An 8112-nucleotide genomic window follows, 5' to 3' on the forward strand; every position below is an offset into this window, starting at 1 on the left:
TTCTGAAGGATAGTTAGCTCGTGGGAAGGACCTCTTTGCAGAAGTCGAAGTAGGGAGGAGTCACACATCTACATGCTTAGAGGTTTCCAGTAAACTGACTTTGATTTATTTATTTATTTGTTCTTTAAAATGTACTATACAACTGGGAATAATTGAGTAATTCTCTCATTTGACAACCCAGGAGGGAATCAGCAGTCAGACGTCATGTAACAAAACATTTCTTGAATGAAGTGAATGTATTGCATTACTAAAATAATTACAGATTCCCTAAACTTTTCCTTTGCATCTTCCGATTAAAATACAAAGTCAGAAATGGTGGTTCATTCATTTCAAAGATGCTGTGCTCCTTTTCGCTGTTGACCGTCTCATGAAGTTAGAGCTTTTCTTATCCACTAGCGCCACCAGGTGTTTTTTTTAATTTATTTTTATTCCATGTTGTGCGCTGCCATCTCCTGAATAGGACGCTCTTAAAAAAATAGATTTTTAATATAATCTTAACCGAACTCCTTGATAAAAAAAAATAAAACAGTGGACATTTCCTTAACGGTTGTTTCACTATTCAGCAATTTAACGTAGCCTATTACTTTAAAATGTGTTACATGTGAACGTTCTGTAGTCTTCTAAATCCAAATATTTCAAACTTCTGGGTTATTTTTCGTAAATCATTTTGAGGTTCAGAGTTACATTGTCAAGAGTGAAATAATAAATTGTTTCTGGAGAAAAGTAGTGCCAGTCAGTCGTTGAATTGCCATCGCAAAGGTTTATTTACAGGACATGCATATGCAGACCCAGCTCGCGTGCAAAATATTCAAAATGCAACAATGATAAGAACAAGTACAAACAAACTGAAATACTTTAAAAACGTAAATTTTATAAATATCAGTAGGCTACAAGGAGACCACACCCCTTATTGGTCCTCTTTCACTCACTGGACGAGTTGGTGCATAGCCCCTCCCACCAGGAATACTACTATTATTCCTCGTCTTTTACCACCTACATAAACACTGAAACGAAACCATTTGCACATTTAATCCAGATAATTCAGACCAATCTGACAGTTTGACAATACAGTTACTGTACTCATATTTCTCCCTTTTCCATTTTGTCAATTCATTGGATTCTAGTTCATATTTCTAAAGTTTCTGGTTGCGATGATTTATTTAATTTTTCATTTATACTCTTTATTTTGGTAATAAAACCTGAGGATACATATTTCTAACTCAAATGAAAATAAAATTTTAAATCTTGGGTGCAATCAGTGCAAGTGTGTTTTCTCAAAAACAGAAAAATAAGGAATTTATCTAGCTACACAATCGGATTTCAAAATTTAAGGGAGGGCATAGTTAGTTAGTTTCAAGACCTCGCAGACTGCCTTGAGGTATTCCCCTACTAGGTTTGGTCCTTGGCCCTGTTTGCTTTTCTCTCTATACCAAGTCTTTTGGCTCTGTCATCTCCTCCCATGCCCTGTCTTATCATTGCTACTCTGACCCACTACTTTTTTCTCTTCTTCCCACCAATACACTGGTCTCAGCAGGCATCTGAGCTAGACTGCGAGCTGGATGGCTATGCTATACTTCCCAGCCAAATGCACCCCGCTGCTTGATCTCTTCGCTAACCCTGAATGACACCACAGTGTCAACCTCTTCTTCTGCCAGGAACCTTGGAGTGGTGCTGGAGAACAGACTATCCCTCTCCGAGAATATCGCAGCGGTGTATCAGGCAAGCAGATTTTTCCTGCACAACATCCAGAGGACCTATCCCCTCCTCACCACCCACTCAAAACACATTTTGTTCCAGGTGCTTATTGTCTCCCTTCTGTTTTCCTTGCGTCTGCCATCAGACCATCCAAGACCCTGCTGGTCACCTGATATATAGCCTCCCCAGGGTCAGCCATGTCATTCCACTTCTCAGCCTCCCCCCCCCCCCCCCCCCCCCAGTCACTGCTGATATTGGCTCACGGTGAATTAAAAATGTGGTCCTAGCCTTTTGGGCAGATAAAGGCACTGCTCCATGGTATGTTCAAAAGATCATCAGATCCTACACCAACCTGACCTCCCCGTTTGGCAGCCTCTGATCATCTTTGCCAATAATGGTCTGAGAAAAATATATTTTTTTAAAAACAGCATGAAATGTTACACTGTTTTATTTTTTATATTTTTAAAAATATAATTTCATAGCCACTCGCCCATTTAATCAGGCATCATATTACATATGTATCATCTATTAAGTACTTGATATTGCATATTACTTCAGCGCTGAAGTTAGATTGAAATGATGTAATGATGCAATGTCAGCTAGGTCTGTAACTAAAATTCTCCAGCAACAGCCTGGGCCTGAAGTTGTGGTTTCCACTTCTCACAGTAGGTGGCAATGTTACGTCCGCTAAGATTGTGGGGCCTGGAGTGAGTTCTTTCTGTACTATCCAGTGAGAAAGACAATCATAGACAGTATCCATAGAAAATGGGGTATTTGGTGACAGAAGTGATGTTATTTAGTAATATAAATTGAGGGAGAGGGAAAAATAATTAAGTTGGTGACAGTCCAAGAAAAAGCTGAATGATTTGCTTCAGGTGTAAAGTTTGTGCAACAGATTTAGAATGTAGGACCACAATAAAGGCAACAAAAGGGAATGATGACTATGGAACAAGCTGCGCTGTGTACATTTTATTGGATATAAATGGCATGTTTCTGCTATTATGTGTTAGCAAGCAACTGACTTTTCAGTGAAGTAAAATGAAGCAAATGTCTCACACTTTGTTTCACACTTAGGTGACACAACAGAAATGGTAGAATGGAAAATGTAAAGGTGTTCTTTTGGTCTTGTCTTTTTGACACATGCTACTAGAACTAGGATGGAAAGTCAATCTCCCCCCCTCCTTAGAGTAACTCAGTCTCCTTGTCAGGAAATGTCAATGTTTACCTATAAAGAACTTCAAAATGGCATAGTTATTAGTTGGTTCACAATGATGACATGACAAGAGCAAAATATGAAAAATATAATACAAATTCCGAGGTACATGGGGTACCAAGTTTTGAAAATAGAATCCCAATAAACTTTCCAATCGGTCTTCATCCGTCTCAAGTGATGTAACTATACATTGAGACATAAAGAATTAATTATAATTTTACTTTTCTTCGTGCACATCAGTACCACTTTTAGAGAATTAAGTAACTGAAACAAATTTTGAGAGTATGATGCAAAGATTGCATTCTGGATTTTTTCTTGTAGTTACCAGTAACATGCTAGACATTTGAGATTTGACACTTACGAACTCGGGACTTCTAGAAACAGATAAATGGGGCCATTACTGCTGACCTTGTGGCTGTACATGAACACCACATTTTGCTTGAAGACTCAGTGTTACTTCCGAATGGTCTATGATTCGCTGTGAAAGTCAAAGAGAGCAGCCACAGCTGTTGCTTATAATAACAGTTGTGTAGTTGTCAAAGGAGGAGGCGTCTGGAGGGCAGATGGCTTCGTGTGACATTTAAAGCCAAGAAAAAAAGACATGTTTTGTGGAACAAGCTGAATTTCCTTTAATCCAATGTGGATGCAGATCAGTTATATGTGAAGGGAACCACAGGACTTTTCCACTGAACATTGACCCATATTTTTGCTGGGAGACTTAGCTAGCAATACATTCTTCCACTAGATGGTGCTACATCTTAGGCCCATATTTACAAATGGCTCTACGTATACATGCCTCTACAGTATATGTGCTTATAATACACAAATATTTTTACTGATTGTTGTATACATTTACAAACTTTTATGCTTTCCTATCTCAAGGCCTCCTAAGACCAAAAGCTAATGTCTAGAAAATGTCTCATTTCTGACACCTTTACCAAGCAATCTAAATCGATTGTAGTGCACTTGCCATTTAACACATTAGAACACAGGAACATGTCTAAATGATGTCATTGCACCTTTAATGTGGATCTATACAAGATATGTACCCAGTTAGTACAATTTGAATATTTAATAATTAGATAGGTTGTTACGATGACGATTTTAAGGATGTTTAAACCAAATTGTAAATCCTTTGTAATTCCTCTCTATACAGTTTATTGTGGAATATAACAAAATGTAAACTATATTTACCATATTTGAGTGTCGCCTGGGACTCCCTCATGGACCCTAGCCTAGACTAATTGGGGAATAGATTTTGTACCAGGACGTCTGAATGTATGAATTGTTGCCGCTGAGTGCTGTATTTAACCTAAACCACCTCACTAAGCAAACATCCAGCCCTATAATTTAATAATGATGTCAAATGTAAGCTCTCTTTGGTGACTGTGGGAGTGCTGAATTACTATAGGTCTGTATTTATGGATAGTGCTTAACACTATTTCACAGTTATAAGGTAAGAAAACGCAGATTGTTTTTTTTTTAATGTAACATGGAAAATGTACTTAAAATGAGAAAAAGAAATCATCAAAACGGAAACACTGTATGTTTTTCAAAGTTTTTATTTATTTTTCCTTAGTGGAACCAAGAAGCACCCAAGACAAATCTGAGTTTGGAAAGAGCTACTTTCTCCAAAAAAAAAAACAAAAAAAAGATTTAAAACTTTGGATTTAAAGGCCTGGCAAAGAACAACTGTTCAACAGCTTGTTTTTATTGAATCATGACAAGTAATTGACTGTGTTTTAGGCAGATATTGTGTGTAAGACAGAGAAGCTAGATGGTACTTTAAACTTACAAGCACACATAAAAATGTGCCCAAAACAATGGCCTATTGTGTAGATCCAGAGACATTCAGTAGAACAGGAAGAGAGACCTGCATCTTGACAGAAATAAGGCCTGTGGTTACACTGATGTTTGCCTTTAACTATAGAGTCACAAGTATTTAAAAATGCACATCGTATATCACAGTAACCTATTGTTTCAGAGCACACATACTTGCAACATTTTGGCAAAGGGCCCAGATGGGTGATACTAATCAGACAGTTTCAATTATTTTCTCCTGCCTTTCTGGTTCAAGAGCCACAAACCTCTTCCTTCAGTCATTTAGCTTCTTAACTAGTGAGACATATTGTGGAAACTCAAGGCTATTCATAATTTTAAAAAATGGATGTATGTCAATTAAATATTAGCAATTCATGCTTTAATGCATACAGACAAGTAAAGGTTGAACAGAATTCATTGTAAATGAAGGTTTTGAAAAAAGTCTATTCTGTTTAGAAGTACCAAGCACGTGACATGTAAATTCGATGTATAGTTCTCACATTATATACTAATTCTGTAGCTAAGTCTAAGGTGATCTATATACCCAGAAGTTTCAGCTGAATTCTAAAACACTGTTATAATGTGAGAGGGTTTTAGGTATTCATTAATAGCTGTAGAATCAGTTCATGCAGGTATTTTTATAAAAAAAATTTGTTTTATATTAAAATAGTTTTATAAACAATTTTTGAGGTGACTGACTCTCCCCTCCCTGCACTGTTGCTTCTTCCAATCACAGTGCTTGCCCATACTGGTCCCACAGTGGTGGGGCAGCCTTCCCAACATGGTCAGGAAGAGCAGAATCGAGCAGAATCTTCTGATGTTGAATGAAGACCCACCTCTTTACACTGCACCTTGATTCCCCTCCCATCTCCACCCAATAACACTTCAACCCTTTTGTACTAATTCAGGTTTGGTTATTTTTATGGTTTTATATTATTTGTTAAAATTATACTCATAGCAAGTACCCTTACTGACTGAACCATTGGGAGCCCCTCAAATGTAGCTGTCTCAACATATTATCCAAAATCCAAAATGATTTTATTACCCCTGTAATATTGTTGTGAACTGCCATCAAATTATCATGCTACACATTTCCTCTGTTGCTCCAATAATAATACTATATTGAACCCCATTGGGTAATTTGTCATCTGCATTTTACCTATCCTAGCTTGAAACAGTGGGCAGCCACGGTGGACTCGACCCCAGGAACTCCCTCTTTCTAGGCAAGAGCGCTAACCAATGCGCCACCATGCCGCCCCTATATCAGTGCATATTGTGAAAGGCTGCTCATCGCCAATCACTAGTTCTGCTTCCAGACCATGAGGTATGACCTTCTGCAGCGTGTCTGTTTTTTAATAGGCCCTGAAGAACATTGAGCAAGTCTTTGACTGTATAAGACAGAGACATGGAATCATCTGTTTTATGGAAGTGCGTAGGCTTATTTTGCCATTACATTATATTACAGGCATTTGGCAGATGCTCTTATCCAGAGCAACGTACAACAAAGTGTATAACCATAACCAGGAACAAGTGTGTTGAAAACCCTAGAGGGAAGTACAGTTACAAGTGCAGGGAACGACCACATAGTTTAACTTGGACCCTGTAGGTTAACAAAGCAGTCAATACAAATAATACAAATAATAGTAGAGTAGGCACGAGTGCAATAACTAAGTCAACCAAGATAAACAGCTTATCTAGCTACAACCCTAAGATTACATAGTCAATTAGAGACTACAGGGAGGTAGGGAGGGATGGGGAGAGGTGCAGCCTGAAGAGGTGAGTCTTCAGTCGTCGCTTGAAGGTGGTCAGGGTCTCAGCTGTTCTGACCTCCACGGGAAGGTCATTCCACCATCGTGGAGCCAGAACAGACAGGAGACGTAACCGGGAAGCGCAAGTGTGATGAGGGGGAGGTGCTAGGCGTCTGGAGGTAGTGGAACGTAGGGGTCTGGCTGGCATGTAGGTTTTTAAGATCTTGTGGAGGTATGCTGGGGCTGATCCCTTGACTGCCTGGTATGCTAGGACCAATGTTTTGAATTTGATGCAAGCCATAACAGGCAGCCAGTGGAGGGTAGTGAGCAGAGGGGTGACATGCGAGTGTCTGGGGACGTTGAAGACCAGATGAGCTGCAGCATTCTGAATGAGTTTCAGGGGTCTGATGGCAGATGACGGTAGGCCAGCCAGAAGAGAGTTGCAGTAGTCCCGGCAGGTTAGTACCGTTGCTTGGACCAGGAGATGGTTTGAGTAGGTGGTGAGAAAGGGGCGGATACTCCGGATGTTGTACAGGAAGAATCTGCATGCCCGGCTTACCGCTGCGATGTTCTTGGAGAGGGACAGCCTGTTGTCCATCACCACTCCGAGATTCTTGGCATAGAGTGATGACGTCAACATTTATATTGAAGTCTGACATTCTTATTAAATTCTGTATTTTGCCAAAGCAAATGATCGAACTTGATCTATGAATATGTTTTAACAAATAATGCCTTTTTTTTTTTACAGTTTTGAGTTCAAAGCCAATCTGTGAACATCATGCCACATGAAGCCACCGCCTGGATAAGAACTTTATTAGTCTCATGTCCCAGGTCTCATTCAGCTACTTGTTAAAATGCTCCTAAACCCATGTGGTCTGCTGGTTCTCTACTTATCTAGAATCAGGACAGCCAGAGTGATCACAGAATCGGGTTTTTTCATATTAGTATATACGTATTTACAAGGTAATTAAAAGGGAATAATGCCAAACGATATTACAGAAATGTTCTTTGCTACCAGCAATATTTTTTACCCCAGTTCTTTCCTGTTTTCTCCATTTGGAGCGGTAAATTCCATACATGGATGATGCAGGTGCTGACTGCAAGTATTGGAATGGATTGGAGAATTGTTCTGATGCAATGAGAGAAGGAAATCCCTTCTGTTCGAGATCCTGAGGCCACAACCAGTTATGCATTGCCTGAAGGTGCTGACTGCCACAAATACTAATACCAAACAGTGCAACTGCACGGAAAATTCAAGCCGTTCCAGTCACAGTTAACAATGTTATATGCTATTACCATCAATAGCTTTGAAACAAAGCCTGCATTGCATTTGTGTGGAAGGCCTGTACGCATTTTTTAAATTTGAGGAATCTCTCTACACAGTATGTAAAAAATAAGGTGCAAGAACAAGCTTGTATTCTTTGCTGTGATGTATGGTAGTTTGATTCAATTATAGGCTTTAAGATAGAATAGTTCTCTCCTGATTTTCTCCAGGCTATACCCTCTGAATAGGGTTAAATATCCTCATCACCCAAACCATAATTGTGCCTCCAGCTAAGGAAGTGATGCTGGGGTTATGCAACAACTATGAATTACTTTACACACCCAGTCACAAATCATTAATAGTGATCCTAG

The sequence above is a fragment of the Anguilla rostrata genome, chromosome 6 (assembly GCF_018555375.3).
Source record: "Anguilla rostrata isolate EN2019 chromosome 6, ASM1855537v3, whole genome shotgun sequence".
In the NCBI taxonomy this organism is placed as follows: Eukaryota; Metazoa; Chordata; class Actinopteri; order Anguilliformes; family Anguillidae; genus Anguilla; species Anguilla rostrata.